Source organism: Amblyomma maculatum, chromosome 6 (genome assembly GCF_055883805.1).
Source record: "Amblyomma maculatum isolate TAMU_Amacu chromosome 6, ASM5588380v1, whole genome shotgun sequence".
Classification (NCBI taxonomy): domain Eukaryota; kingdom Metazoa; phylum Arthropoda; class Arachnida; order Ixodida; family Ixodidae; genus Amblyomma; species Amblyomma maculatum.
The window spans coordinates 14881871-14893422 of NC_139349.1; the positions used below are offsets into that span (position 1 = coordinate 14881871).

The 11552-nt window shown below is 45.7% G+C and overlaps 1 pseudogene; it reads right to left on the reverse strand.

Moving 5' to 3' along the window:
* Positions 1 to 10910, reverse strand: part of LOC146185137 (uridine phosphorylase 1-like) — a 25209-nt pseudogene extending 14299 nt beyond the window's left edge.
* Positions 10911 to 11552: the final 642 nt, after the last annotated feature.

An 11552-nucleotide genomic window follows, 5' to 3' on the forward strand; every position in this document is an offset into this window, starting at 1 on the left:
ATCTGCCGTGCATGACGCAGCGCTCTCTTTTTTTATGATATACACTCCAATCTTGATGCTGACTTACAAGCTGGTGCCATCTTTTTAGACTTTGCCAAGTTATTCGATAGCTGCCTCAGAAACAATCGTTCTTAAAACTTTCTCGCCTTGCATTTCGACATTATTTGACAGATATATGAATTCCTCACGTATCGCCTAAGTCCGTTGTCGCTATCAACTATCCTTTTAACCAAGTACAAATGGCATTAGGTGTTCCAGAAGCAATTGTGCGTGTTCCCCTCCTATTCTTGTAATAACGAGTTGCCGCAAAATATATTGCATGTCCGCCTGTTCGCAGACGATTGCATTTTTAGGCGACTGACTACCAACACTGGTCAAGAATTCGTTCAGTACAACCCTAACAGCATTGAAGCAAGGTGCAGTCTCAGGGTGATGATTTTTAATCCCACTGAAGTCACGTCTTTGCAACGCCGTCTCAACCAGAATTTATTTTGTTTGTGGTGGTTCTGATTTCACAGGCGAACATGCCTAATCTTAATTTGACTAAACATATCTGTTAGCAATGAACTATCATGACGTGAGTAACCCAACCTTCGCGATGCTCGTCCAATGTGAAGTTACTTGCTAGCAAACCATTTATCGGGTTGTAATATTGTCAAGTAGTGGTGACAAGGCTGTAGACACCAAAAGAAGACGCAGGCTTGATGATACTGAAATTACCTCTTTATTGGGCTGACTTGCGCCCGCAAAACAACTAAGCAACTCAGCGGCGGCGATAGCAACAAACGTGCTCGTCGATGATTGAACAAAGAATGCCCGTCGCACTCGTCAACGTTCAATTTAAAGGCTGCTCAGAACAATCTAGATAACGTCGCAACTGCTACAAGCACAAGCTGGAACATTGTAGAAAGACACACTAGTGGCCGGAATCTTCGAGACAGATCTGGGTACATCTTGAGCTACAACGAAACTGATAAAGGTGCGTACCGCGACATCGAGCATTAACAAACAAAGAATACAGAACTGATACGCGATCCAGAATCAAAGTGATAAGGCCGAATGCCGGTGGCTGTTAAAAAACAACAAATACCGTTTTGAAGGTTTCGCGGCAATATGACAAATTGAATATCATTTGAAGGGCAGAATAACCATAGCTCATTTCTCGGGAATAAGATGCTGGGATGTTTGTTTCCGTACGTTTAAGCTCACTTACTAACGCTTAACTACACTGAAGCGTACGTAAGCAAAAATGGGCACTTAATTAACCACGGCGGCCGCATTTCGATGGAGAAAGGAGCCGAACACCGTGCGATATCGCCTGAATCACTTTAGGACATTAAACCCTACAAACTAGAATGACACAGGTGGAAGGATGGAGGTGCACTCTTCTATCAATGAGAACTGAAACTGTTCCGTTAGACACCAGCGGCAGGTAGTGACGTGCTCAGATCAGGTGGCCAATTCAATCCATTTTCCCTGTTGACCCGCCTACATATGCCAAACTGGCAGATGCTTGAATGAGAGTCATTGGGGGCAGAATGCCACCAGCATGCCTCGACAGATAGGTGCACATTACCGAAGTTGCAAGACGTGCAGCGAGAACGAGTCTTCAGTTGAGCAAACCCCACTTTGGTCCAGGGCTACTGACAGGGCTACGGGACGGAGAACGTTGAAGCAGGCGAGACTATAAAGCTAGAAAAATAATCACGTCACACGTAATCTTTATTGCTAAGCGATAAAGAGGCTCATCTTTTAGGCATAGTTGGACAGTCTCGACTATTTTGGGTCTCTGGTTCAAGTGTTCGTATGCTCTGCCGAGTCCCTTTGGCATGCAGAATTTGTCACTTGTTGTGACTCGGTTGTCTCTAATACGAAATTTGTCGCTGATATCAAGGACGGATGTGGCATATCGCCTTTAAGTTTGTGATTTCTCCCTTGCCCATACGCTTACGCACTAAATTTAAGCGCTGACTCAGCGCACGGTAGCAAGCATGTATATCGGTCTGTGTTCATTTTTTTTTGCGATGGTATGTAGTTATTCATATGCAACTAGACTGACGCATTATAATCAGCGCAAAACAATGCTGCCCGTTTAATTCATCGCACACTCATACTAGCATAATATCAGCTTTTTATCTCTCAGCCTATGTGTCGTCCCGAACGCCTTCGAGCTGTACTGGAAGGTCTCCGTTCTGCTGATCTCACGCTGAAGCCCCAGAAATGCCACTTCGGGTATACAGAACTCAAGTTCCTTGGCCATATGTTGTGAGCGCTGATGGGGTGCGCCTGGATCCCGATAAGACTGCTGCAGTCGCACGGTTTCCCGTTCCAGCTAACAAGAGGGCTGTTTAGCGCTTTCTGGGCCTGTGCGCATATTATCGGCGGTTCATTGCGGACTTTTCTCAGATTGCGGAGCCTGTGACGACACCTCCTTTGTGTGGAACTCTGAGCAGCAGATGGCCTTCTCTTCGCTTCGCGAGTTCCTTCAAACATCCCCTGTTCTGGCGCACTTCGATGAAGCGGCTGACAGAGAGGTACACACTGACGCCAGTAGTATCGGTCTTGGCGCGGTCTTGTTCAGCATCAAGACGGAATTGAGCGAGTAATAGCCTATGCCAGCCGCACACTCTCTTGTGCCGAAACGAACTACTCCACCTCGGAAAAGAAATGCCTGGCGGTCGTGTGGGCCCCTATGAAGTTTCCCCCATTTTACGGCCGACCATTTGAAGTCGTCACGGACCATCATTGTTTGTTCTGGTTGGCAAATCTGCGAAACTCATCTGGATGACTTGCACGCTGGAGTTTACGGCTTCAGGAATTTGTCATAACTATTGTTTATAGGTCAGGCCGCAAACACGAAGACGCTGACACGCTGTCACGAGCACCCGTTGACGCTGGCGATGCTGCAGCCGATGACGGCAGTGGCTTTCTAGGAGCTCTCAGGGCATCTGAGCTCAGGGATTGACAAAGAGGTGATCCAGACATCCTTCCTTGTCATCGATTATCTGGAAGGGCGTGATACGAGCCTCCCTCGACACCTATCTCGGCACCTTGGATCCTTCTGTATGCAGCAAGGCGTCTTGTATAAAAGGAACTCCCAAGGCCAAGAAAGAGCTTACCTTCTGGTAGTGCCATGCGAGCTCCGTGCGGATATTCTCCTTGCTTGCCACGACGAACCGACATCTGGTCATTTGGGTTTCTTAAGGACACTTGCTCGAGTGCGCAACATGTATAACTAGCCAGGACTCTTCGAAACTGTGAAATGCTATTTAAGAAGCTGTCGCGAATGCCAGCGCCGTAAAACACCGCCCCTGAAGCCTGCCGAATTTCTCAAGCCCGTTATAGCACCACGTATTCCGTTAGACCAAATCGGCCTAGATCTCCTTGGCCCTTTCCCTTTGTTGCAGGCGGGAAACAAATGCAGAGTAGTCGCTACTGAGTACTTGACTCGATACGCTGAGACAAAGGCAATTCCTCATGCCACAGCTCCCGAAGAAGCCGAATTTTTAATGCACAACATGGTCTTCAGGCATGGCGCCCCTTCGTATGTCATTACCGAAAGAAGGACAGCTTTCACTTCACAGCTCATCGAACATATATTTCAGCTGAGTTACACGACCCATCGCAAGACCACAGCGTACCATCCGCAGAGCAACAGTCTTACCGAAAGGTTGAATAAGACGATTGCGGACATGTTGTCAATATACGTCGATGTGCAGTACAAGACCTGGGACGAGGTGCTGCCGTACGTCACATTTGCGTATAATACAGCCCTTCAAGAAACAACGCGCTTCACACCATTTCGAATTGTGTACGGATGTGAAGTTCAGATTATGCTCGATTCCATGCTCCCGTGCCCAGATGATGACCAGCTTCCCCTATATGCCCAGCAGTATGCTATCCGCGCTGAGGAAGACCGCCAGCTCGCCCGTGTGCACATCGGGCGGCAACAGACCTCTGACGCGCACCGCTACAACCTCCGGCACCGCCAGGTTCACTACAAACCTGGGGACCAAGTCTGAGTGTGGACGCCAGTTCGCCGTCCAGGCTTGTCAGAGAAACTCCTTTCTCGCTACTTCGGGCTGTACAAAGTGTTGCGTCGTGTGAGTGATCTCAGTTATGAAGTTATTCCAGACGGCGCCGCACTTCCAAAACGTCGAAAGCCCAACTCGGACATTGTGCACATTGTGCGGCTGAAGCCGCATTACCAACGATGACGTACGCGCCCCCTGTGACCACTCTCTTCCTTTTCACACCGTTCTTACCGACCGCCTTCATTTTTTTTTCAACTTTTTTTCGGGGGGGGGGGGGGGGGGGGGGGTAACGCCACCTGACGTTGCCAGGTGGCGCATGACCGAGTGAAGGAAGACGAAGTTGAAAGGACGACGAAGTGCCGCTTGCGCGTTTGAGTCTCTGCTGCTCGCTGCCGTTGTGTCTGGGCTAACCTCTTGCTATCCTTAGTATCCTGAATCAGCGTGTACGTGACAATATACATATATATATATATATATATATATATATATATATATATATATATATATATATATATATATATATATATATATATATATATATATATATATATATATATATATATATATATATGGGCCGAGACTAAGAATATACTCTTGAAGTACTGCTGGTCGCACGTTACAATCCTCGACATTTGTCGAAATAAACACAGGTGCATTTCAGTAGCACAATAATAGCGAATGTATGCCAGGTGAAATGCACTAACCGATGCCTCCTGATGATCCCATACGCAGCAAAACAACATCGCGGCATTGGGCGTAGTGAAGCAACTTGAAGATCTCGTGCATCAGGATGGACAGGGAGGGCGTGCCCATGCCGTGCTGCATCGGAAGGTTGTCAAGTGCAAGACGGTGACAGTGAGACGGTTGTTCGTATTTAGACTGAAGGGTGGCCTGAGACTCGCCCTCAACGTGGCCTCCGGCTTGGAAAGCGTGCGAGTGTAGTAGATAGAGAAAAGCTAATGCTCAGACCGGGCTTAAAAACCAGTTATATATTTACAGAATTGCAACCTCGCAATCCTATCATGAAGCGAAACTTTCCTCCAAAGCGACAGGTGCTCTATTCTGTCCGTGTTACATCTACGGGACCTTCAAATTCACTATAATATTCAATCGCTCAGTGCAGCTGTTGGTTCACTTCCGTTGGCTGATTGGGCCGCCCAACTGGTTTACCACGCACCACTGCTTTCATCACTGAGTGTGGATCACGTAGTCGGAGTCTATTATTTTGTGCCGAGTTCAAAAAACGAATGACCTGCGCATTCATAAGACGAAGCGGAGATAACTCACGCTGACGGCGATCACGGGGCCGACCTTGTACATGGCGTAGCGGTTCGAGGCCTGGCAGATGTCGTGTAGATCCGCGCCGACGGGCAGCCGAATGTCCAGGCCGGCCTTGACAAAGTGAGCGAAGCGCTGCATACGCGAAGGCGTTCCGCCCATGCACACGAACTGCGACCGTGTGCAAAACGTGAACGCTTAGTTCTAACATTCTATGTTACAAAACCTTTCGGCACTAACTGGAGTGCCACTTTGTATATCTGCGCCCATCTCTTTATACACGCGTCTTGCTCTAACATTGACACTTTTTAGAGGAAAGATATGCGCGAGCCGTTCAAGCTCGTTTGTTCAAGATGACCGCAATGTGAATGGATGAAGGAGGGGACGAGTCTTACACTGGCCGTCGAATTCAGACGTTAATAGAACCAAAGACTCAAGAAAGAGGGTATACTGCCCGTACAAGAACACCCCGTCGACCTAAAGGAATGGGGGGAGGAGGGTGAAGGCACACTTTAGAGATATACAGCGTCTAACTAAAGCGCTGCAACTAACACCTGGCCTCCGTTTCCTGTCCATCTTTTGTAGAAAAATAAACAAGGAGGCAGTTTAACGCCGCTTAAAGAAAGGGCTGCATGAAGGTATGCGAGTTCTGCGTCTAATTAATGGTAGGTGAGCTTACACAGGTGCAGAAATTAGCGGCTGCGTAATACGTGCTATTAATTCTCACAACTGCTGCTGTAGTGTTGGAACTGAACTTAAGTATTTCCAAGCCGAAGGCGGCCACAGTGAACAAAGGCTAACTACTGTGACCACGCGGTCGTTTGTTGGTCAATAGAATTCTGCAGAACAAAAAAACAATGTTCTGAATTCCGGCCCCCTCTCCTCGGATTATTATGCCGTAGCGCTGTGGGAAGGAAAAATACATCTCGAAGGTTTTCTTACCATAGCACTTCCCAGCATAACTATCAGGTGCCATGCCCGTCGATCCACGGCAGCATAGAGAGCATACACTTCTTCTCTAGGCGTAGATAATTACCTCTATACATCGTACTGACAGGCTGCCTGCTTCAGCGAATGCAAAAGACCATGCATGTAAAAGATCAAATAAATTTTATCAGACCCTTATTCACCAGTGTTCTCGTCGCTGTCTTTTCAGTATTCCCCTATGAGCTTTTCTGATTATTTTATGCGTAGTTGGCGCTAATGTTCATATTGGTATACCGTTTGTACTCAGCTAGCTTAGCAACGAACCGGCTCCTCAGTGAAGGGTAGCGGAGATGAATTTGTACCCCGAGTTACCCCCTTTTTATGACTGATGATATCTCCTTTGGAGATGTTGTTTTGAAAGTGCGGACGAAGACAAACCCCATCACACATCATATGCCTATAACGTGTGTGTGTGTGTGTGTGTGTGTGTGTGTGTGTGTGTGTGTGTGTGTGTGTGTGTGTGTGTGTGTGTGTGTGTGTGTGTGTGTGTGTGTGTGTGTGTGTGTGTGTGTGTGTGTGTGTGTGTGTGTGTGTGTGTGTGTGTGTGTGTGTGTGTGTGTGTGTGTGTGTGTGTGTGTGTGTGTGTGTGTGTGTGTGTGTGTGTGTGTGTGTGTGTGTGTGTGTGTGTGTGTGTGTGTGTGTGTGTGTGTGTGTGTGTGTGTGTGTGTGTGTGAGCAAGCGAGCTCCGCTGTAGACTCCTGTAGCAAAATCGTGTTCGCTGTGTAAGTGGTCTTAAGCCTGTTTCTTAAAGAAACTTTTACGCTGGAGGCCTCTGGAACCAACCTTGACGTCACCAAACATCTTCTTCAGGTTGTGGGCATCCGTGGACAGTGCAAGGTGGTAGAGGTGGTCTACTTTAAAGTTCTCCAGGTTCGGGTTTCGCAGTTGTACCGCGTGTGTCTGTTCAGAGTCTTGCTGGTTTTGAGAGCTGCAATGCAAAGTGACAAAAATAATCGTTGCGCATTAGCTCATTCATACACTGAGGAAGTTCTGGCATAAAATTCAGTCCTCATTTCGTCGCAATCGCGTTGCGATGAACAGTATGCACCACTGATAGTTGGCGAGAGCAAACCAAGCCATATAAACGCTTGCAAAAACGGCTGCTTAATATCATCTCCCTCACAAATTTCAACGTTCCGAACTGTAGCGTCACATTGTTGCAGGCAGCTGCGTTGGGACACAAAGCGGAGTAAGCTTGTCCCCGTGAAAATCCCGGCGCTGTCGTTTACAGAGGGCCGGCACTATATAACAATTCCTGCCCCCTTCGATTATGCCACAACGTGACACTCCCCAAATTAGAGACAGATTTCCAAGAAGGAAGAAGGTAGGACGTCACTTAATCTAGTCACCAACAGTGATTAAAATAATGTATGGTTGGAATAGATTTGCCATATTATTCCAGGTTATATGAGACGATATTTTTGTCTGCCGCTGACGATTTCACTTTATTCACTGGTTCATCCCGAACCCCAAAAAAGCTTAGACTCTTGTCTTGGAGAGTTGTCTGCCACAAATCTGAAGGCATGAACCATCTCTGCTCGAGCTGTCGTGCTCGATTGGTTGGAGCTCCTCCACCGAGCGCGGTTATGCAAGATTCATTTGAGCCCCGATGATGTACTTTGGAGAATGACCAATATAACACCTCCCAATATAACACCTAGTGAAGCGAATTTCAAAGCGGGATGTAGAAGATTCAGTATGAAAACGGAAGAATATTTTACACACAATCTTAACACTGAATATTTGTTTTGCGTTGTTTTCGCGTCAACAGCTCCGTTTGACGATGCTTGAAGTTTTCACTTTCTTCAATTACATGCTCATGCGGATTGAACCAAGCGACATTTTGCAATTATGACGTCGAGCATTACGAGCCGTGATAAAAAAGGAATAAAATATTTTAAATAGAAATTTACGTACGACATTGCCAGTCGTTCCAGCCGGTATGAAAGCGCTGGCTCCTGAGGTGCGTCTTAAGACACCGTGCAACCTCTTTTTCTTTCACGCTAGAGTTGTGTTTAACGAAAAGCCGGCCGTACGGGGATAAACGCGCTGCACAAGTTACTCAACGTTTAAAACACAGCCATGAATTTTTGATCTGACGCTTCAGGAAACACTGTAAAATATATAATGATAGGGCACTAAAAGTAACACATCTTCAGTCATATGAAATTTCACTAATGTATAAAATCTTAATGATTTACTCGACGCAGAATTAAAATCTAAGTTATTTTTTATTGGTATTGTGAAACGTAAGAAGCAACGGCCCCGCACAAGTTCGATTTAACTTCTCAAAGCGATTCAGGCTGTGAGGGACGCCATAGTGACGGCTCCGGAAATTTCAACCTGATGGGAATTTTTAAAGTTTAATAGAACTTGCGTGCGGGTTAGTTGGTTAGATTAATCTGATGATTTCTGGCGCTGCATTCTCCATCACATTTAGACATACACAAGAGATTACATCAGGATGTCCACAGCGATGATGCGCACACTACCAACTATCGATTTATTTGTGGTATCAAGAAGAACAAAACATGACAAAGAAAAAGAAAAGGAAGGGTTCCATAAGAAGAAGAAGAAAACTTAAAGAAAAAATTAGGAGAAAAATATTGAAAGAAAAGTAAAACAAAAACTATAATTAAACATTGGCGAAATGTGCCTATCTTCTTGTCCTACTGTCCAGATGAGGCAGTACACGGGTGCCTTGCCTTTCGCCTCGAAAAGCGGCCGCCACGACTGGTATTTGATCCCGCTTCCTTGGTTTCAGAAGCCGAGCGCCCTAACCATTGAGTCACAGCGGCTTTTTTTTCTCCTTTATTTCCAACTTCAAAACCTGATTTTATACAGACAGAATATTACGCGAAAAACATATACCATGGGTTAAAAACCACGCCAGCTCGGGCTGCATGCCCATTAAAATTCGCGCATGTGTAGCAGCGCTTCAATTCTCGAAAGCCACTCAGGGACTTGGTCTTGTGGCTTTAAAACATCAGTAACGCTTGAAACGGATTATCGCAAATACTACCGTATTTTCTTCGCATCATGTCTGCATGATGCGAAGAATCGGATCGTCAAATGCTGTGCAGGCCCAATACCATGACCATGTCCAGCGGTAGTCCATCGTCTTCTTCAATTGGTAAAAATCTAATTTTGAATGCATCAACGGGAAGGTCTTTTTTAATCATTCGTTGCAGAATGCTCCAAAAAAAAAAAAGGCTTCCAAACAGTCTAAGAAAACGTGTTCGATAGTTTCTGGCTTGCGGCATTTGAAGCAGAGATTTCCACAGAAAGCCCTTCAAATCTAAATAGGCCTTGACTTCTAGTGTATTACTATGCAGCTTGAAAAACAAAGTTTTTGCTTCCCCTGGTACAGCCATATTTTTCACTCGTTTAAGCACTGAATTTCATGAACCTGCACAGCACAACCTTCTGTACAATGACATCGGAAGAAAGACATCGCACAAGTCTGTATAAAGTTTCTTTCTTTATACAGCTGATAATTATCCGAACAAAATCAGGCTTGCAGACACGACATGCCTGTAGACTTTATTAAGAATTCAAAACAATTCTCCCTTGTATGCTCACCTAACTTACAAATAGATTTGACAAAACTCTGCTCAACCTAACCTGACACACATGGTCGTAAAAATGAGTCCTTTGCATCACGAAAGAACATAAACGGTTAATAAGCTGGCGCAAATACAAATGCGCCAAACCAACTTCTTCAGAATGCCCCCCCCCCCCCCCCCTTAAAACAAATGGCGGACACGCGGTGAAATCTCTGCACATACACTCGAGAACAATGAAGTACTTGTAACACGTGCCATATCTTGGTAAAAAGAAATAAATTACAAATCGTAGCACGTGCAAAAATATAACAACCGAATCCTTTTAGTTTCTCGGCCTTCTCCCGTACGTCTAAAACCTGCTGGTTCCAATATGGCTCCGTGTCTAGGTAGTTTTCCAGGGTCAATCTTAAACATTTGACTGGTTTTTTTTTCCCCAAGGCATGTTCACGAAATTCGTTGGGGTTATGTTTCATTCTTCATGCCAGAACGCCAGGTACTTATCCCTGTTCACAGCACAGCCGCTCAGAGAACGAAAGTCCTTCACCAATTGGACAACATTGCGAATGCTTTCATAGTCAGCACAGAAGACAGCAATGTTATCGGCATACGCGAGTATGCGGACTCCTGCTGCATGCAGACGAAAACCTCGGACAATGCTGCCCTCGATAATGTTCAGACGGAATGGCTCAATATGCAAGCAGAAAAGCAATGGTGACAAAGCAATGGAGCAGCCCTGACGCACAGAGAATTGCACTTCCATGCATTCACCCACCCGCCTATTTACTATCAGCCGCGCCGTGCACCCTGTGTACGCCATTGCGACCGCCTTGCGAATAATTGAGCCCTCATTCACATCTTCTAAAACTGAAAGCAGGACATCACGCGGAACCTTGTTGAAGACTTCCTCTAGGTCAAGCTGGAGCATAGCAGCGCTATCATGCAAGACGTCGTAACACTCCAGCTCCGACCGTGACTTGTGGATATTAGCACATATGGTTCGGCCTTTAATGCCGCAGGTCTGATGTGGCCCTACCATTTCTTGCATTGTGGTTTGAAGCCTTTTAGCAAAAATTTTCATGAACCTCTTATAATCTGTGTTCGTCAAGGATATTGGTCTGTAATCGATAACGTGTTGAAGTTTGGCTTCGTCAACGCTTTTAGAGCGCATATCTTTGACGCCGTTCCTGCGTTTCGCGTCGCCGTCGCCGTTATGCCTCGTAACAAGCTCCGCCCCCCTCTCAGTCCCCATCTTCCTCCGTGGCGGCAACCGCGCATGTTCTTCTATATGGCTTCATATGGCTGAATTCCACATTTTTCTTTTTGTTACAAAGTTAGGGTAGTAAATAGGATTAAAGCGCCTGAAATTGACGACTTAAACTCGACCTAAATCACAAGTAGAAATTTTTGTTTTTCAAATTGCGATGCAATAAGCGTTCCTGTTCTCGTAATGCTGATTTCGTTAATTTTTTATTCCTAAATCTATCCTGAATAGCCGAAAGTAATTTGTGTTGTGTTGTAATTAGTTTAATGGTGCATAAGCAACTGATGCTATCATGCGTCAAACTAGAGTAAATAAAAATTAGTTTGCATAGATCGAAGAAGGAGCGGAGTTAATAACAGGCAAGGTTTTCTCGGCGCTTTGAAAATATCGGTAAGATGAAAATGAGTCAGCAAACACTCATATAAC